The sequence below is a fragment of the Megalops cyprinoides genome, chromosome 6 (assembly GCF_013368585.1).
Source record: "Megalops cyprinoides isolate fMegCyp1 chromosome 6, fMegCyp1.pri, whole genome shotgun sequence".
NCBI lineage: Eukaryota > Metazoa > Chordata > Actinopteri > Elopiformes > Megalopidae > Megalops > Megalops cyprinoides.
This window is the reverse complement of record NC_050588.1, coordinates 14,243,602-14,265,615: the sequence shown is the minus strand read 5'-3', so window position 1 is coordinate 14,265,615 and position 22,014 is coordinate 14,243,602. Positions and strand designations below refer to the sequence as shown.

Here is a 22,014-nt window from a genome sequence, read left to right as displayed (position 1 = left end):
TCTGCGGCCCTCCACATCTGGGGGCCCCCAGCGCCAGGGGCACAGGGGGGCTCGCACATAGCCCCTTGTGAATGGCTTGTTAAGTGTCAATACCTCGGGCCTCAATTAATGGCCACGTAAAGATGCCATCACTCTACCCCTTGCTTATTAGCCGCGTCAGGCCGCGAACATTAATAAATGCGATATTAATGAAACGATTTCCGCTTTAATGGCATGTCCCCGCACCCATTTGTTAGCGCCCACTCACCACCCCCAAGCGTAAAAAGCTTGCCCTCGTATTGCTGCTATGTGCGTCTGTAGTCATGTGGCCAGTTCTCTGAAATGACTGCGTCCTTGTTTTTTTACTTAAAAAAAAAAAATAATAAAAAATCAGTCAATCTATCTGCTCTTAATACAGCCTCTGACTTCCAGCAGGAATTATCAGGGGTGCTCCATCTTCTACTGGACTCACTTTGTCAGATGGACACCTTTTGATACCCAGAGGGCCACCTTTTTTCTCTAGTTTCAATACTGCATGATACTCATCGAAAAGATATATTTTACTACTGTAATATATGGACTCTTTATTAGAAATGCTTTGCGACTCTCTGAGTAGAAAAAAAGAAAAAAAGATAAGGTCTGTTTTTTTTTTTTTAAACCACCGATTTCAATCGATAAAAGTCATTTATTTACCTCTATAGGCAATTTAAGTTCCGTCTTAAGTAAAAAGTTTGGCACACCGAGGGTTGTGAATGGTTTATAAATTAATATCCCCCTTGTGCGCGCACTCGGACTTGTGCAGAAACTCCATAAAATTTGCAGAGGTTAATGCAGAGCATTAAATCTGCACAATACCTAACCAAACTGCACAAAGAGGCAAGCTTTCATTATTTTCATCCTCACACAAAAAAAAGAACGTCTTTCTTTTGTAATCTCAGCACCCCCCCTGCAGCCCCCCCACCCCCATGCCCTGACCTTGAAATCTCGTTTTGTACCTTCAAAACATGAAACGCCGCATCAAAACTATGACAAAGAGTGCCAAACTTTATCTTTGTTTAACTGCACACAATGCAGAGATAAGACCTGTCGCTCCCTCTACGAATAGCTTAATCAGAACAAGCCTCATACATAAAAGCTCCACTTTCCATTCAAATTACTCCAGATTAAAGTGAAAGGGGTGGGTAGAGGGTGGGGTCCTTAACTTCACTGAATAAAATAAAAGGTACTTAAATAACACATAATAATCAATACAAACCAAGCCACTTATGGCACCCACTCTGCCAGTAATGAATATTCATTTTCTTTGTAATTCATCAGCACTGAAGAGACATTCACTGTGGCTGTAAACCTATCACAGCAAGAGGGCAGCAGGAAAGGTTACTGCATTTGTAAATAGGTGCATGATCCAAAGTGCATGTGTGTGTGTGTGTGAGAGAGAGAGAGACGGAGAGAGAGAGTATGCATGTGTGTTGTCAAAAAAAAAGGAATCAACCCAACACTTGTGCAACACTTCAAAAAAAGGGTGTGAGTGTGTATTGACAAAGAATAAATCACATTCACACTTGCAACAATTCAGAAGTCAGCATCACCACAAAACAAATTAATAATAAAACACATTTAGGCATGCCAAAAAGTATGTGTGTGTGTGAGCGTGTGCATGTAAGTGTATGCACGATTGCATGCATCATTGTGAGGAGACTTGAGGGGAAAGAGCTCATGGTCACTCCAACCCATAAATGCATTACATTTGCTTGAGCCCATTTTGAATAGCTTTTATCAAAGGTATATAAATCCTTGGCAAAAAGATGTAAGGTTTTGCCATTCTATTAAAATCTGCAATCCATTCAAAGATACAATTTCAGGATGGGGGGAAAAAATTTGCAAGGCAGAATGTCATTTACATGAAATCCACATTGCTCTCGCTAACCTGGAAGTTGACCCCATTTACAAAGCGCTTTCATTTCCAGGAAAGCGCAAAGCCCCTAACCTTTTTATTCAGAGGAGAAAGTTAGAGAAATGTTCAGAATGTTCACCTATGACTCCCCAGACACAGCGAAGCTTATTTCATGCTATCCACACATTCCCGTCGAATAGGCTCCCATTAAAATGGAAGAGGTGGGACATGTCCCGGTGGAGCGCGTGTGAGTAAACCTAGTTCTTTAACCTGAACGACATGCGGCGCGGCGGTCGGTTAAATATTTGAAGCTGGCATCTCTTAAACTGGTAAAACGCTGTGACGTGTCACGCTAGCCTATGCAGTACAAGCAAGGTGCTCGTCATCCGCGGCCCGGACTGCGAATAAACAATTCCCTTCCCTCTTTCTCCCCTTCTCCCTCTCTCCCGCATGTGGTTTTTTTATCCCCTCTCTCCCTCCAAACAATAATGTTTGGGATTTGGGGAAGCCGGACCAGCTGTGGGCTCTGCGGGTCCCTCACTCGCAGCCTCCGCCATTGTTTGACCGCGGCTGCTAAGACTCGGCCGTTTGATCATTTCAGGACTCAGTAATTGTGAGTAATTTCGCCCAGCTAAGATCGTCCGGGTGCGAACGCAGCGGACCTGTGTTAAGGCCCCCATGTTGGGCTCTTGATACTGGAGGGGGGGGGTCCTGTGCTTCGCTGTGACTCTGTGTGTTCACAGTTTATGCTGCCTGTTCATTAGTCTGTCGTTGTTTTTTGGTTGTTTTCCACACAGCGAACCGTACCCGGGTGAATGAAGTTCAAGCTGACGAGCTGCAACCGTTTGCCACATTAATTAACTCCTCATGCCTGTCAGAACCAATAAGGTGAAACTTGCTCAGGCACATCAGCCTGAGGCCGGTCACTGAGAATCAAGCCAAACTTGAGACGGGAGGTTTTTTTAGACACTAACCAAGCACCCACCCCCACCAGCCAACCCACCAGTTCTTTTTCTGCAACCTCAACCTCACAAGGCGTGGCCAATACAACAGTCCTTCAGTAACGAAATGGTGCAGTTCATATTTCAGTTACAGATCAAAAGCCCCACGTACATTCACAGTTTGAGTGTATTCCAAAGGACACATAAAAATTAAATGCAATTATAAAATAAAAGGAGTTGTGTGAGAAAATACGTTTTACTGCTTAATAATGAAAGTGTGTGCATTTTTTGGGGAAAAGGGGGTGTCAGTGGTTTCAATATTATTAAGAAATGGTGAGCTTCGTGGAGCATATGGAAGAGGTTTAGGCTCCACAAACAATACGCCCTCACAGCTCCAAAACTCTAATCCCACCCACTTTAAACCTGTCAATCACATTTGCCCTTTCCTTCACCTACAGCCCCACCCTTCCCAAAGACTGGCAACTTCACAGCTTAATTGTATGCGAAAACAAATCCATAAGAAATCTGAAACAGTAAACCACATTCAAGAGAGCCTGACAGGTTTCCAAACTTTTGTTGTTTGGGGACACTTGGGTTACATGTTGCATTTGCATCAGCAAATGTTTCTCTCTAAAAGTCTCCATGTTCATTATGAACAAACAAAACTTTCAATTAGAACAAAGCCAATGAACACTCAGTTGGTTTCAGCCACAATGTTGACCAGGAAGCTAACATTTTTTACAGTATCCAGCCTGATACACACTAAATTCTCTATCATGGTTATGGATTTCATATTTATTTCTTTTAAAGTGATGTTCTTTACTGTCTCACTCCCCACAAAAAAAGTAATCTGTGCACGGTCGCTTTAAGGCTACTAATTCTCAACAAAAGCAAGACTATAATTTATACTCGCCCAGTGGACAAAGCCTGGAAAAGCCTGTGGAATGTTTGCCAGCTGCCTGGTTACTAAAGAGAAGCAGGGCTTCTTATTGACGCAAGGGCTGAGAAAATAACACCTCCTTGTTTACCGAGCCAATGGCCAAATATCCACAAACCTTTAATCAAAGAGTCTGCTTATTCCCAGAAAAAGAGGGAAAATACACAGTCCAGACAAAACAGATAGAAACCATCTTTCATGAGGTGAGGCAAAAATGCACCCCCCCACACCATCCCTCTGCCCACCCCAACCCCACCCCCTATGTGCAGCATTAGATCTTTCCTTTCTAATGGGCAGAGCGCTGACAGGGTACGGTCCCTCAAAAGTGTGTCAACAGTTTCTGACCCAATTTCAATGTATTTCTTCAACACTCCCAAAGTTGAGGGCAGATTGGTTTCCAAGGGAAAACTTTCCATGGACCCTGAACAAGAGACCATCTGCCACATGGTTAAGAAGAGAGATGGGCGGAGCCAACAAAAAAAAAAAAAGGAGTAAAGCTGCTGTAAATTTTCCGCAAATTATTACAAAGGATAAACACAAAAAGGGGCCGTTAACATGGATGAAAGGTTGGTTTTACTCCTGTTCCTATGACTTCATTAGCGCATATTCAGATGGCTCCAACTAGCCAAGTAAGAGACACAATACACGCACGCTCCCAGAAGGGCTTGTTCATTCCTGTCCACTGGTGTCGACACACGCGCCGAACCAGAGCTCCCATCCCCGTGGTATCTGTTAATGAGCTGAAAAGGGTGCTTTTGATTGGTACTTGAGAGCGGATTGTGGGCCAATGACACGTGGCGCTGGCTGCTAACCTGACTGGTACCAGTTGTGTAATTAGAGCCGATCTGTAAGCCATATGCCACTTTCCTCCAGTGCCAGCTTTCCTGTCACCGCCGTGATGCCAGGCGCACTCTGGCTCCCTTGAAAAAACTCCACTTCATTAAGAAAGTAAACACAAGTGCTGTCTGAAGTGTCTAATTAGTCCCCTAATTACTCCCCGCTCGTTACTAATGCAAATTAGATTACGCTGCTTAACTTCATCGTGTCCACAACGGCGCTGTTAATTGCGGCCTTTTGAAATTAAATTACTCGCTAATTAGCATATCAAAACCATTGATTCGGAGCCAGGAAAAAAAAAAACAACAACAAACGCCAAGTTTTGCTAATGAGTTTTGCTAATTGAATATCTACGTTCAATATTGAGTTTTTGCCAGTCTGCACTATTCAAAAGCCACACGGCCACTTCTGCACATTAATTCAAATGGAAAACGATGTCACACACATTAAAAGCCTGGCTATGTACCAGGGTTTACTGTATTTCTCAGCATGTTTCCAAATATCTTACTCCGTAGAAAGAACATTCTCATACTATATAACAAATTCAATAAAAAGGAGTGCTCTCATAGCGCTCATGCAGATCAATTTTAAAATAAATCTGTACACAAGCAAGCATCACTTGAAGGACTCTGTTACAGTGGCATGGTGCATTTTATATGCCAGGTGAATGTGCTCTCATAATGTCTACTGTCCTTAAATTTTTAAGCTGTAGCAGAGTTGAACTAGAGAACCCAGACAACGGGGCACAACCCACAGTTTCTGATTAAAAGGCAGTCCAAGCAAAAGGACGGATACATTTCAGGTACAAGCTGTCAATCAAGTCAAAAGCCTTCCAGAATGTTTTGCTCCAAGAACATTCAGCCCAGTGATGGCCAAAACCTCAGAGATGCTGACAGTGCCTTTACACTTTGTTCGGCTGCCGTTTCCCCACTTGAAGTAGCTATAAAGAACAAATTACTCAAGATTTCTGGGGTAACCGGTTCCATTTTTCTTTTCATACAGTAATTTTGAAAGACCATTTAAAGTAGAAATTCCCTTCCACAAAGTAGCATTGGGAACTTGGCGTTTCCCCTCTTTAGAATATTTTCATATGATTTCACCAACCTATCAGTTTGAAAAAATTATATCTTATGAATAATCGGCCAGTCATAAAAGCTCACTGCCATAAATTAATGTGTGAAGAGGAGTAATTCATGAAAAAAACATTAAAACCTTCTTCTAACAAATCTTGAGAACAATTTCTACTTTAAATGGAAACGAACCAAAGATTCATTTAAAACCTCCCCCCTCCCCAGTATCTATCCAATAAGGATTTAGTGAAAGTGCCCATTCAGGGTTCGGTGTTCAAAAAGTTTCACATTATTAAGGTTTCCAACTTCTCATTTGAATACAACTAATAGAAGATGAAAAAATGAATACTGAAATTGAGAGGTAGCCACACAAAAAAATTAAATAACCATGATAATTAGATGTAAAGATATTATAATTCCTTTAAGGGGATGCATTGAAACTGCTGCTCTACAATATTTGCCCTAATTGCCAGAATTACCATATTAACCAGTTACCATTTGAGTAAGTTGATTAAAAAATTGATTATTCGTCTATTTCTTTTAGGAGTTTCTTAATCAAAATCTAACATCCTTGAAAAATTAATTTGAAGCCTCTCTTATCAGTTAATTAAATCTGGTTGGAAGTCATTTTTCTGTGAAGAGTGATTAGACGCCTCTCTGTTCTGCACTGTTCAGACAGCATGACGTTATAAAACTTTTCAATGTCTCATGAAACATTAAAAATAAGAAGAATAGAATTTCTTTGAAGGGCTTTTTTTTTTTCAAACCTTCGCCTTTCTGATAAATTGTACTATACCCAAAAGATCTCTCACTCTCGTTAGCACATTCTCATTAACAGGAAAAAGAGAGAGGGGGACAGAGAGAGAAAGAAAGAGGGAGAAGGAGAGAGAGTGAGTGGGAGAGTGAGAAAGAGAGAAAGGAAGAGAGGAGGCGAGATAGAGAAAGAGAGAGGGAGACATGAGAGGGAGAGTATAATACTAAATGCATCCTCAATATTTCCATTACAGACATGGAAAACAGGGAGAGGTGGAAGGTGTCTGGTTGACATGCTTTTCAAAATGGAATTTACAGATGCTACAGGTACTATAAACTCCAGTCCAATTAAAACATCCAGGGACCTAAGTCCACAAAAAAATCACTAGATTATGATGCTACAGGCAGGGGTCTCCTGAGAGAGGATAAATGTAATTTTTAGTCAGTCTTTTACATCTGACAATCAAAAATTTGACTTTCTCACAAGAGAAGGATAACACCAAAAAATAATGGGGGAAATAATTCATGGTTCCTTGACAAAAAATACAAAGCTGAACAAACAAAATTGAACAGTTAAAATAAATGGGTACAGGAAATATGACCCTTACAAACCCTAATTTTAGTCGTCCCCTTTAAGCCCTCTTAGATTACTTGGATACTGTATTGTTGGGTATTAGAGGAGAGCAGTAAAGTCATAACAGACCTGGGGGAATTTTGCATGATATTAGTTTTTAAAACCTTGTAGATAATAAAGTTGTCAACATCTTAAACTTGAATGGTACACTTGGAAGGGCTTCAAACTGGAGGTTTCTTTCAGACAGCTGCTTTTTGAATGCCAATGCAATACAATAGATGTTTGTGATCTCAGATAACCTTGAAAAAAATACAAACTTTATTCAAACATTTTGTCCATGTAAACTTTTTAGATAAAGTATGGCAAATGAATGAGGGGAATCGAATTCTATGAAAATGGACTGAGACAGTATCCAGAATTTGTTTTCGCAATAACGACAGACATCCCCGAATCCTAAGACTAAGCCCCTCCATCCGACAATACAACCTGCAGAATCGAATCAGAAAGGAGGACATCAGGTCCAAACATGTCAACTGCAATCATGTCGAACAGGTGCCACCTCACACATGCCAAACTCGAATCTAGCACTACATACTGCGAGACCCACCTTTATATGCAGAAAGTCTCTCCTACACTACACAAAGTGACACAAGAGAACAGTTCCTCATCTTAATGATAACCTACACCATGCCATTTTTATCCCACTTTAAGACTCCGCCCCTCTCTGCTGGACAGGACCTAACAGTAATTAACAAGAGGGATAAGTGATGAAATCCACCATCCATGCAGCCCTGTGAGCAGCATTGCAAGGAATTGCAGCTCTGGCCCCTGTTCATTGATCTAAGAGATAAGGAGCTCAAAGCAGAGGATCTAGTCTGGGTGCCTGCAAAGAGGAAGGCATGAAGCAGGGTGCCGCCAATACTAGGCAGCACTGCTGTGGTCGCCGTGGTCACCAGTTGCCGGGCTGCATTGTGCCTCAGTGCCTGGGCAAAATGGGAGTTTTGTCAATTACCCCGATTAGCCAATTTATTGAACGATCAGGGCAAAGCTCGCCTTGCCATGAAAGATCTAGGCTTGCAATCACTCATGGTCCATGCAGCCTTTAATGTGGTCACCTCGTGGGGGTTACGCACCCCCCCTCCCCAACTTGTCATTCTGTCTGAGTCAGAACCGCTGCGGTCCCCCACAGCAGGAGTTCAGAGTCTCACAGCCACAATTACTTGAAAAGAACTATCCATTTCCTCCACAATTAACCCTGTGGGAGGAAGAAAAAGGAAAGAAGAAGAAATTCAAATTTAGGATGATGCTAAATAACACCTTTTTTTCCCAGGGTCCCTGTTGGGGCTCCCTAATAAATTTGGGGTTAGAGAGAAAATGTAACATCCTCTGGGTTGAACTTGACCTCTGTCACCCAGAGTTCAAATCAGTTACTTTAAAAAAAAAAGAAGGGCCTACATCCCATTAACCATCAAATTGTGCAGCCGTTTCATTCTGACAATATGCTAATAGACGAAGGGGAAGTCTCAAACCACAGCGTTGAGCCACTGAAAAACGATCTTCCACGGGAGCGGCTAATTTTATTTGAGGAGGGGATGAAAAGACGCCGTTTAGGGGAGAAGTCAGGGCTGTGTTTTTGAAATTAGCCATGGCATTGCTACTAGGGACCGTCTGCTCTCCCCGGCCAGGGAAATGGAAACCAAAAAGCCTCGACTGCAAAGCCTCACTAGGTAATGGTGACAGCATACTTACAGCAAATACGAAACTGCTGTCACAGGGCTCCTTAGCACGAGGGCCCAGGAGATGCACTCAGACCACGGTCTCTGAAAGTTTGCAGGCAAACTTTGAAAAAGCTCTCAAAAAATTCTTGATGACATATATGCATCCCTCTTTCTTTCTTCCTCTGCGCTGAAGGATGCCAATAACCCCCTCCACTTGGTTATATACACAAGTTAAACCAAGAAACAGCAAATTAGTGATAGACTGCATAAAATAAAACTGACCTTCACAGCTCTCTCCAATGACTCGTTTTCTGTTAGATTTCACTGGTATTGTGAAGCCTGTTTTGCCAAGAGTCAATGGCTTTCCTTAAGGCTTATAATAAATGTCGTTAGTCCTTGAAGCAAAGCTACATTTGTGTTTTCTCCATTACTAGCAGACTGTAAATACTTCAAAAGAAACCTCATTCTGGAAAAATGAAAAAAGAAAGAAAGACAGAAAGAAAGGATGGCTGAATCTGTTAAACGGTCATAACGTTCTGGACTTTCTAATGAAAGCTTTGAAAAAGATTTTTTTTTGTTTGCCTACCTGAGAATGTCATTCAACTTCCTTCAGGAGAAATAGCGACATTACTGAGAACAGTACTGAATGTATGATTAAAACTGCAGTGTAAATGCAAGTGTACAATTTGCCTGAACTATTTGACTTATTTTAGCAATGTCTCTGCCTCTCCCCATAACTTCCTGATGATTTCATTTTTTAAGACCAATCATATAGGTCGTGAATATTATCTCCTTCTCTTTAAAAGCAGACAACTGGAAAAGACGAAATATGAACACTTGCGTGTAATATTGCATATGGTACATTAGGCCATACCGCATATGAGTCTACTGCATTTCTGCCTATATTCTAAGGATTTTTTTTGCACAGGTGTTTGCCACATTGTTCTTGTTTCCTTCACTACCTTTATGAGAATGCCAGTTTCTGTATGCTTATAAATTCCACACAGCATTAAACTTGAATATTTTCTTTAAATTATTTAACAAAACAATCAAACACGTCATCGTTTAGTTTTGGTTTTTTCTTGTGTTCCTACTCTGTTTGTCCTCTCACTCAAACTTTGTAAACTCTCTTGTATATTTTGGGCATTTAGTACATATTTTACAACATCACGTCAAGAAATGACATGTCAAAAAAAAAAGCTCCATTTGATGAATGAAATGAAAAGTCGTGTCCTTCCAGTTGAGTGGCACCTTATTTCAATCAACGGAATATATATATGTGCAAACCCTGAACATTAATTCTGTTGTCAGTTCAATTTTAATTAAGGTATTCAGTCAACCCCCCCTCCAATTTGGGTTCAAGGATGACGCAGCGACAAATTAATTGAAAACGTAAGGTGCTTTAACAGAAAATGCTTTCTGTTCACAGAAAAAATTGATAAAGGACTGTGGCACTTCAAGTCAGCTTCAGTTTTAAGTTACAATCCTACTTGTGATCCAAAAGGCAGTGAAAAGAACACTTAGAGAGTACATTTAAGCCTTCTACTCAACGGAGAAAATGGGTTCGCAGGGCAGCATGTGTGCAGGTTTCCGGATTCCCAACCTGAAAAATAATAACCCCGTAAAACAATATCAATGAGCTCAGCCAAAAATGATTTGTCAGTCCCAGAGAGCACTTCAAAAAGGTAGATCCAGCTCTAGAGATATTCCAATCAACTCCCCCCCCCTCCCCCCCCAGCTATGAAGTGGAATGTATAGGCACCTCTGAAAAAAGTCAACTTGGCAAAAAAAAAAAAAAATTGCACAAGGAGGAAAAAAAGCGTATTGACTGTCTCCTAAAGAATCTGTGCAGACAAGAGTATGAGGAGCTTCCGCAGTTTAATCAAAGCACGGCTGGTAACTGTCAACTTTTTTGCCCTTCTTTCACCACCTTTGAAAAATCAAACGCATCTACTAGGACAGAACCTGGAAAAGCCACACGAATGACTGCAGCCCAAACTTTAACACTTTCGCTAAACTTTAACCTGCCAAAGTATGAGAGGAATGGTTTGTTTGTTAACATCTGCTGTATTGTGCTTAGGATAAGAATAGTTTTTCCCCCACAAAGAAAAAGTGGATGATTTGAAAAAAGTGTTGCATATCAGGTGCAAGAACTTGGTGCTGTTTTTTAATTTTTTTAATCTATATAACAATCTGAAAAGAAAAAATTACAGCACATATTTAAACAAAATATTCTACCCATTATACACACAGGGTCAGAAAAACTGATCAACAATGTAAATGCCCACACAAACAAAGTATATATATATATATATAATATAATTATATGTATATATTATATATGGCATGGCATAGAAAACCCCTTAATCTAATTACAGACAGGACAGGTGTGGAGCCCCTTTTACCATTTCTCCCTAGCCTCTGCATGCTCAAACCCAACACTTCCAAGCCAAGCGCAACCCTCTATATTTTCCCCCTTGAAAAATGGCTAATTCACTCTTCCTAAGGAACTCCCGGATAGACAGAATAATCCAAGAGGGCTTTTTTTGGGAAGGGGAGGGGGGGGGGTTATTTCCCTGGGAAGAGGGCTGCACATTTCAAATCCTTTTACAAATGTCAGGTGCTTCCAGTGACCAAGGGAAAGGCAAGTCACTGACAAGCGCACAGATCGCACAAGCAGGCGGTTTTGTCGGGCCTCGCGCCGCCACAGACGAAAGTACTGCCCAGGACTTTTTTCTTAAGTGGGGGGGAGGAAGGAGGGAGGGGGTTTACACAATTATTCAGATAACAGCTGTGGATAATATAGTGGCAGATGTCCCTCGGTCAACAATGCCCGCGGCCCTGAGCCAGAGAGCAAAAGGCAACGATACCTAACGGTCACGGGCCTTCCCTACAGACACAAATCACAACTCCTTAAGGGAAAAAAATATTAGGAAGAAGCTTGAGAAATAAAGTCATGTGTTTATATTGTAACACTGTTTGTTACAAAACTAATTTATAAATGAGTTTACATGATTAGTTTCTCTGAATTATTATTATTATTTTCATCATCATCATCATCAACAACAAAATATTTCATATGACACTGGCCCATTAAATTTTATAATACAGCAAGATACAACAACCATAGGGAAGAAAAGATTAACGTAACAACTGTTTTTTTTTTTTTTTTTGCTGCTTATACTTTGTTTCCATTTACCTTATATTTCCTTTAATTATTTTATACACACTTCACATACACATTTACATAATAACTGCTTTCTATCAAGGATAAATGTAATAAAATTGCAAATGTGTCTAAATATTTCATTATGCATTAAAAGTTGAGAACAGATATACAGATAACGAATTTTAAACTTGACAATGGTGAACACCGATAAACAGAATGAGGGAAAAACCATACTTCTTCATCCTGACTGATCTTATGGCTGAGCATCATTAATTCACTGCATGCCTCTTTAAAAATTCCAAGATAATGTCATCATGAATATGAACAGTTGTAAGACTGCAGACATTATTTTCATCCTGAGCTGGCTCTAGAGACTGCTGACATGTCGACTGTCCACTCCAATAAAACCTTGCCATTCGACTCTGTTCCCATCTCATTGGACAATGCAACAAACTTAAATGCTGGCAGGTGATAAATTGGAACCCAGACCACTCGGGATACCATAACTTCCCCCGCGTCCCACTCTGCTACACAGCTGTATCTGTGATTCTTTCCGTCTGCGGTGTTCAGACAGGTACGTGACACTTCACTGTGAAGCACACAGACAGGAAGTCTCAGAAAACACCTCCGCATTGATTCTAAAATTGATCTACAACCAGGACTGGCTTGAGGGACTCAATACAGCAAATCATCAACAAATTATCTTTAGAATAATGCTAGGTAATTAGGAATACCAGCACACTTACATACGCATTGTATCCCCCCCCCCCCCAAATTCATTCCCTTCCAATCATCTATCTCATGCACAATGAAAGCACAGTTTAAAAAAATTGAGCAGAAGCGCAAAAGTGCAAAACATAAGTCTGATTTCTTGGTTACGCAGGCGGAGGATAACTCTGTCAGATGATGTATCACATTTGCCTGCTTCAAATGCAAATACCAATGCATTTTTCGCACCTTGCGACAGCTGGGGGCAGATTAGGGCTTAAGAACCATGCGAGGTTTACCACAATTAGACATGCTGGCTGGAATTTGGTCACCTCCCCCTCAAAAAAAATGTAATAAAAAACAACCCAAAAAAAACACAGATAAATAAAAACTACAAGACCACACTATGTTGTTCTTGCTGCCACCTGACAGCATCCAAAATTGGAGTGCCATTACACACGAGAAATGATATTTGATCTACCAGGATCAGAGTTATCGCAATATTGGCGCGGGTACTGCACCTCTGGACCCGGCGCAAATGCCTCCACATTTGCCCAACGTCACACTTAACCGTTTGTGCCAAATCACTCTGCTTCCCACTCATCTCCCTCATTTTAATAGCCCACACCAACGGCATCCAGTTTTAGGATGTGCTTAATGTTTCGCGGTATTGACAAGTTCACACAATACATTTAGTTGCATTCAAAATATCTCCACTCTACAGTTGTCATCTACCCATCATAAGCCTTTTATGATAGCAGTAAGAACTCCAGAAAAGTTTTGTCTGATTTTTTTTTTTTCCCCCAAGCAGGCGTTTGCCAATGTCTGCTCCCCCACTCCCTTGTTGATAGATGTGTTAGGTTGTCAATCTTTTACTGGGGTTTTAAAATATACAAAAGCCATGTTATGAAGACCTCACAAAGGGGGGAGGGGAGGTAGGAAGAGGAGGAGGGGGGGGGGAAGCGCCTGGATTGAAAGAAAATCCATAGCACAAATACAGCTGTCAGGCGGAATGCAAAGTTAGCAGAAGCGGATTCGATGACCGCTGGGATCAGTTTATGACTGCAGATGCCATCCCTTAAGACACCATTTCAGCCTCCTGCATTGATTAGTGCCAAATCAACTCAGACGGAGGGGCTCCTTTTGAAAGCGGTGGTCTCGCAGGCGACGCGCCGTGGGTCGAGGGGCGAGAGGGGGACCGGCGGAGGGACTCTGACGGGGCTCCTGTGCAGAGACGTTTGGATCGCAAGATGGACCCATGTCCACTCCAAGGCATGTCCTACAGCGGCAGAGCCCGCTCTTGCCTCTCCGCTCCTCCTCTCAGAGGTTAACTCTCTTCCAGCTGGACGCGGCACAGTTTGGAACCCGGAGCAGACCCTTGATATGCGCTGAGGACCGTTTCAACCTGTATCAGCGCCTCCAGCCCCAGTATATAGACCATAAACCGAAAAACTGTCTGCCCAGTTCTCTCCAGGGAGGTTGAGCTAATGGACACAAAGAATAATGACCAACACCCTTAACTCCTACGTGGTCATTTCCGCGTGGCGGACACCCCTGCCTTTCCTTCAGCGACTTTCCCCTAGCTCATCGGAAATAGGCTTTTCCTTTCCTTTCTCAATAAGCAGGGTCATTCTGCGAGGCATTCATCACCTCTGAACACAGGGGGTAACACTCTCTGCTAACACAGGTCCAAGCTTCCTGTGGTCCACACCCCAAAAACAAACACACACACACACGCGCACAAAAGAGGAGCTAACCAAATATAATAATAAATATACATGTTGTCTAGCCATTATTTAACTCGGGAGGCTCAAAGATGCCTGGCTGTATAGTTTCAGCTGGCTGCTGTATAGTTGCCTTTCCTGGCCATGCGACTATGCATTCTTTTCCCTTTTGGCAGATTTCTGATTCAGAGAGGTCATTCTCAGAGACAACTCACTGTTAACTGGGCTTCTGTGCTGTGCCTAGCAGCAGTACAGACACAGTAGCAGTGGTACAAACAACACGGTCAGGGCTGGCACATTTCCTGCAGACATATCCCATTCCAAACCCTGACAAAAACCCAAGCCTTAAAAAAAAGGCCAGATTATACTTTCTGGATGACATGTCTGATTTCTCTTTATCTTTTCTGTCTCTTAATTGGGGAGATCTTTCCCTCCCCTTTGCAGATTAAGAACCGCCAGTGATGCTCGGTTCAGTAATAAAGCTTAATTATCTTTGTGTGCGTGCCGTACACTTTAAGGTTCGTATGGCTTGAGAGGGGAAAAAATTACACCACTGGTATATCAGTAATAGAAACAGCCCCAGTGTCTGAAAACGTGCGTAATTTATTATTCACAAAACAAAACTCTCGGCTTCCAAGTTCCCAAATAACACGTTCAATTAAAACCATATGTTTAATTGCCATTCAGTGAAATTGGCCAGGCTTTCTGGTCACTTGCAAAGTCCACGAATTCACGGAGGCAGGTGACCATAAAATTTCACATTTAACCTTTTCCATTTCATACTACAGCTTTAATTTAAAATGACACAATTTTAGATTTCTGAGATTTTCTGCTGGAGTGCTAAAATGCAGTCTAACACAGCATGTCTGTATCAAATCCCACATGAAACAACTTCACTTATTGTTAGGTTCACATTACTCTTCAAAAACACTTTTGTGCAGAAAATGCACTCATCTAATTTTTGATATCATTTTTGAAATGATTGATTTAAGTGTTTAATGGTATAACGGGCAACAGAAGAACAGAGTCCTTTACAAACTATTCAGTATGTCCCGCTTTGGACATTATAAACTCGAAGCTGCAGTCCACTTAAGAGGACCTCATGTGAAAGAGAGCGAGAGAGAGAGTACACACATACGCACACACACCATGCACAATCACACACACCAAAAAAACCTCAAAAACCCATGACCAAACACAGAGCTCCCCTTCAGGTAATTGCTTTAGAGGAATGCACCGTCAGTAAGGTTACGGACAGGTTTTGATCAAACCAAGATAAACTCAATGTGCAAAAATGCCCACCTTGAGGGGGGGAATGCAGGAGCAGAAAAACTTAAAAATCTCTTTCCACCCTTTCAAACAATTCCCAGACTTGCAGTGGACGTGCCTGCCTTTGGGTCAGGTGTACAAGCAGTCCTGCATTAAAGACTAAAGACTCCCAAATGCAAGCACACAAGTGTACCATCACAACTAACCTAAAGTTTCCAATCAACAAACCATGTCTTTTTTTCTCTCTAAAAAAAAGAAAAATCACACATTTCCTCTAACAAGACAATGACAAAATAAGCACTCCACCCTCTCTTCAGCTCTATCATTAAAAAAACAGCAGAAGACCTGTAGAATTAAATTGCACATCGAAAAACTACAGCGAAGAAAAAATCCAAAACAAAATCAAACAATGCATGTCGACAGATAGCTGGGGTCTTAGAGGTAAGAAATAACAGGATGTGAATGGGGGAAAGGGAAAAAAAAAAAATCAACCGTTTCAATAAAGACATGGGGCTTTTACCGGTTTCAGATGCACATACAACATGTTGAAAGTATGAAAGCGTAAAGTCAGTCTTTCAACATCTTCTAGCTTCCTAGCTATCTCCTTTTATTTTCCAATTTATTTATTTTTTTATTCGCATTAGAAACGTCCCCTTACTTGCCTAGAAGGATGTTTTTAAACTCGCCTCTGCTGGATTTTGGGTCCCTCTCTTTGCTGCGGTTTCAGTTCTCTTTTCAACCCTTCTGTCTTATTTCCCCTACCTGTCCAGCAATTCACTTCCTTCTTCAAATCAGGGAATGCTTCTATACCATCACAAGGGATGTCTGTAATAATTTAGATGGACAGACGTGCACAGTATTTTCTACAAACACTAATTTTCTCTAACATAATAAACTTTATTCTTATTGTCCAAGGTGCTTATATAAATGCTGGTTACATGTCTGCACTTAATGTGCCGTAGATTTATCACGGTGTCAAACTTTACTTTTAAATATTTCTCCTCTGCACACAATGGAGCAAAAGCACAAACCATGCAACAACAAAAGATTCGGTACAATGAAAATTATATTTCTATGTAACATCTACGACTATGCTTAGCTTTTCATTAACACTGAACTCAAAAGTAGAGGTCTGAGTGGGGATTAATCTAAAGCATCTACAAAACAAAAATATTTTCTGAAGTGGATAAATGTTTATCACTTGTTAAAAAGTCTGAGTGGAATGTTATTAACTTTTTAACAGAAAAATCCATTGAGAAAGTGGTACCTTTGTCTGCTAATCTAAGGAGAAAGTCTGAAACACTGAAACTAATGCTATTCATAAAGAAAAGATTATGAACAATCTGGTAGGTCTCGCCACTTCAAATATGTAATTGTAATCACACACCACCAGATTAAGTGCTTTATTTTTTCCTTTCAGAACACTGAACTGAACGAATTATAAAAAGTCAACCAAAAGTAACAATTTATATCTGCTAATTTAAATTCAATATTCTATAAAAATGACATCAGATTTTGGTCAATTAAGGGCGTCATGTACTCTAAACGCTGTCAGCGTCCCTAAGCAGCTAGCACCTTCACTTAGTACAAAAATAGGAATTACAAAGGGAAACAATAAGACACTGCGTTAAATAAAATTAATTGTGCAAACTGTCTCATCTATCATCAATCAAAGAGTAATAACAGCTTTGTCACCCCCAGAATGCAGTACTTGCGGTTATTGGAAAAATATTCTAAGCCACATGTTTACAGACAGCTATAAATTAATCGTCAATTTGCCCGGCCTTTCTCTTCTTAATTGAAGAATGCATTCAAGTTCACGTGGCATATTTTAACTTTTCAAGCGGCGATTCATTACACGCGGACGGTTTACATGTTTTGGCTCAACTTAAAAAGTTTATTTTTTGTTATTATTATTTTTCAAGAAACTGGTATATCAGCTGCATGCACTCTGTTTCGGCATGTGAGTGAAACAAAGTAAATGAATAACATCAATTACAAACGTCGTGCAGAAATTATGTTTACAGAAAGCAGGATCTTTCAAACATTCCCAGTACACTTTAAGACAAACAAATAAACGAATTAACGCATGCATACTCTGAAGATAAGAAACAGCACTGGAGAAACAGCCGGCCCCTCATTTTGCAAAAACGGAAACTGAAAATAGGTATTACAAATCTGTTCGTTCTGAAGCACAACGGTTTTAATTCACATTGCTGAACACACAACTATTCCGTTTTGTGCGTGAGGTACTTTACATTTCATTCAAAAACGATATCCCATCATTGTTTTAAATGTTATACTCGGCTGAACATTTAAATTATATAACAAGTATAACGTATAAGTAAAAACGATAAAATAATCTAGACGATTTAGTTTGAATTTTAAAAAGGCAGTTTCAACGTTTCCCATTTTTCATTCATATTTTTCAAGAATCATTTTTACAACTTAAAGTAACAGTTAAATAATTTATGAATGTTTGCCAAACTGTTGAAGATACAGAAATAGTTTAGTTTGTTTATTTGTTTGTTTTTAATGTCAGTGTTTTCACTCTGTTAATATCATTAAATAAATAGTTAGACATACGGGAGTTGTAAAATTAGAATTACAGCTAGCAACTTCACGTCAGTTTCGAAGCGTATTCTTGTGACATCCCGCTTTGTTTTACCAAGTTTGAATTTCGCAGTATAAATTTCAGTAAGACTGTTTGCATGTGAAGGGATGACCAATTGCCACGTTCCCTGGAAAGTACTCGATAGTGAACCCTAGCTTGACCACCTGCATTTCCAGTTCAATATTATATATTTTACGAAATGTGTTTCTTTATTGACACCCTTTGTCTCTTTTTCAAAACCATTTAAAATTATTGTTAACAATTGTTTTGAATTGGAGCTCAGATAATCATCCCCATTTTTTGAAAATACATTTTTAACAAAATCACACAAAACAGCTGAACTCAATATAATAATTAATACTAGCCTATTCAATATATCGTGGTTTCTTTTAAAATAATCAATATTCATCATTTTAATGCATGTTTAAGTACCATTCAGTATGTTTTAAAGCATATGCCAGATAAGGCCTTTATCTGAATGGCTGTCGACTGTATTACCAAAATAATTCAATTTTTTAAAAGTATACTATTGCATATTTTTGGATGCGTATGAAAATCGCCACAAGCAATTACAACTTTTCTCAATTTTATAAAATAATATTAAATACTCTTCATTCGGCGTGACAGATGCAGCGGACATCAACGCACCCGGAATTTGCATTCAAATCAACTTACCACATCTAAAATTTACTGTTGTTCATGACCGTCCATTACTGACACTGACACCTTCCACAACCATCCAAGAACTGCACGCGCTCCGCGCCCCCCGGACCCTCAACTGCTCCATTGGCGGACAAAATAATTCGTATTTCAATAGCGTTTTGAAAACAAGTTATTAAAGTGGGAAGAAATTAGTAAAGAAATTTCCTTATAAACAACGTGTACAAACGGGGGAGCAAGACAACATTTTAGAACTTCATCGAATAGTTACCATTTCCGAATGGAGTTTCTTGACGCCTTTTCAAACCCTGAATGTCAATATTGTAAAGTTATTCATGAAATTGAAGCAGTGCAAAGTTTCACAATTGTACTGTGTTATGTCTGAGACGGGAGGAAAACGTGCGTTCATTAATAACCTAAACAATTCAATAGGCTATCACTGAATATGAAGTAACGATGGCAAGGCTCGCGTTTGTAACAATGACAAAAGTTAAAACATTTTCAGGTAGCTATCACGATTGTTACCACCACCCCGAGTCAAATTTAAGGCCACTTTCTGAGAACAAAAGCCTGAGAGCAGCATTATTAATGGTACAAATGTAAATAATAAGAAAAAGAATAGTATATCAACCTGTTAGGAAATTCTGAAGAACTCAACTTTCACGCGACTGACTGGACCATGTGGATTTTTCACTTCCAGGTTTGGAGAAATGTCCCAGCGATTCCAAAAACGGTGAAAAAGAAGCAACGCAAAGAGGAAAAGAAATCTTGATCTAAGATTAATATCGCACGATCATTACTTTCAGCCACAACCGTCTTTATTGGTTCTTCCTTTCGCTTTTATTAGCTTCCTTTCTCAAACTGATCACTCAGTAGGTGATAAGTCGAAACAATAATCGTGCACTAGCTCAAAGGCTGCATGGTCACCGCTCTTGGAAGTTGGAGGAGAAAAAGCACGCAGCTTTTATGCCTCTTCGTGGTTTCTCCCCGGCTTGTATTTTTCTCGCTTTTCTCTTTTATTCAGTACGTAAGCTTTCCAGAAGTCCCGATGATGATTCTTGCTCGAGTTTTTGGCATCTCGTCTGTCCCTTGCTCATTCGAAGAGAAATCAGTGTTGAATTACTCGGGTTGTGTCTGTGTTGGAGATATGTTGGGGACAGTTTAGTCTACCGTAATTCATCTAAAACAGGTGCGCGCCGACATTTCCCCCTGTCTGCCGCTTGTTGTAACACAATAACAAAACAGCGGAGGCGGAACGAAGTGCCATGTGCGCTCGCGGCTCCGAGGCAGTGATCTTTTAACCTCTGTTTGCATCCAGGACTGAATTTTGCCATTGTGGTAGCCAACGAGCAACAGATGTTATTCGGAGGAGCGATAAACCTTAGGAAACCGTTAACTACTGTTGTATTCTCAGGAAAATAAAAAATAAATAATATATTTAGATGTGTCATCCCGTTTTCAGATTTTACTGTTCATGTATCATTCTTTATGTGTTTGGTAGTTTCGAGTGCTACAGTGAGTTTACGGTATTCTTTTAGGTTATAACAAATATTCCTCCGTCTGCCTCAAATGTTTTGGAAGTGCATTGTGCTCTGTCATTGTAAGCAGTGGGAAACATTCTCATAATACATTTTTGGTGATTTGTTAAAAATCACTTGTGGATGGCCATGAACGGAAGTTTAATAATTATTTTAAAATGTGTGCAGTTGTGGGAGGATTTGTCTTTAAAACAAATGTCTCCTTCATCCACTTCTCCTTTTCTTTAGGCTTTTAACATCAGAAAATGAACACAGTCATTCAAATGTTCATCCGTCAATAGGCCGTGACTCCCGTAAATCAAGACAAATTCATTAAAGAAATCAATAGTCCTACAGGCTAACCGCGCTGGGAAAGAGCTGGGCGGTGGATTCTATTTAAGTGATCCACTGGCTGACAAAGCCAGGTCGGCTTCCTTGAGTCGTCTCCTTTCATATTCCTGAAGTTCAGCAAAATCCTTTGATGGGACCCTGGTGATAAATTTACATCTGAGAACGCCTGCTCACTGTCGGTCCTCCAGTCTCACATGTATTTGAGTGACCCACACCCACATGCTATGTATAATAAGAAGCAACATATTGGTAGGCATTTACCTTTGAAAACAGGGAGTGATAGAGATAAGGGTATTTTAGAAAATCAACATAGGTGGCTTTGACTTTCCTCTGAACGTGGTTGCACAAATGGAAAAGCCAGGCACAAATGAAGACGCATTTAAGCACAGGTATTAAAACTGCAATTGCAGTTTGTGGGATCTGAGATGCATTAGATGTATCTGTGACCATTCTATACATTATAGTATTACAGTTCAGTTGTGTAATGCTTTTGACAGAAAAAACAAACATGTAAATCATTAAACAAAGTTAAACACAAAAATTCAAAAAACAAGCTATCTGTGCCAAAACGTAATGTTAGTGCTTTTTGACAATTCATCTTTTATTACCCAACTGGCTGCACCACATGTGACACCCCCAGCATCCCCTCTAGGGACCCTATTCATAAGGAACACAGCATATCCACTTAGTGTGAAAAACAATGTGAAGAACTAGGCAACAAGGGTAAGAAGAAATTCTTTCTGTCGTGTTACTAGATAATAAACTGTTTAGACAGACATTTAAACGCTGATGCATGATGGGAATTGGAGTCTCCTGGAAGGAATTGTGATTTGCATCTGTTCACCTCACAGCCCATCTCTATGAGCACAGTGGTATCAGTCTATTTTCCCATTATCTGGTTGTTTCCCCAATATCCTAAGGCAAAAATGAGCCTTAAGTGCCTGCTAAGGTGGTTCTGGTGAAAATAAAACCCAGACAGTACTCAAGTATGAGTGTTTGGTTGGACTCATAATGCACATATGAATTTGCCGTGTACAGGACATTGATTTGGAGTACATCTGGGGGCTTCTAATGAAACACTTTCCTTGGTGCCAATTTTCAACATACCCATCAAGTTTAAAGAGAATCTTAACATCTAGTTCTGTCTCCTAACAGGATATGTGTTAAATGACAACTGGAAGATAAACTTCTGATGTCATTCATAAGAGCAGCTCTGAGTTCTGTACAAGGTGTTTTTTTTTTCTTTCTTGGAAGACATCGTGTTTCAGAGGGCCGGTGGCCACGCAGTTCTGTTACACT

At 40.3% G+C, this 22,014-nt stretch overlaps 1 protein-coding gene across 1 annotated transcript in view; it reads right to left on the bottom strand.

Annotated features, from left to right (window-relative positions):
- foxp4 (forkhead box P4) overlaps positions 1 to 19,953 on the bottom strand; it is a 122,412-nt gene extending 102,459 nt beyond the window's left edge. The window contains exon 1 of the mRNA XM_036530926.1: positions 19,479 to 19,953. The gene's annotated coding sequence lies outside the window, so the exon portion shown is untranslated. The remainder of the gene's footprint in view (positions 1 to 19,478) is intronic.
- Between the last annotated feature and the right edge of the window lie 2,061 nt (positions 19,954 to 22,014).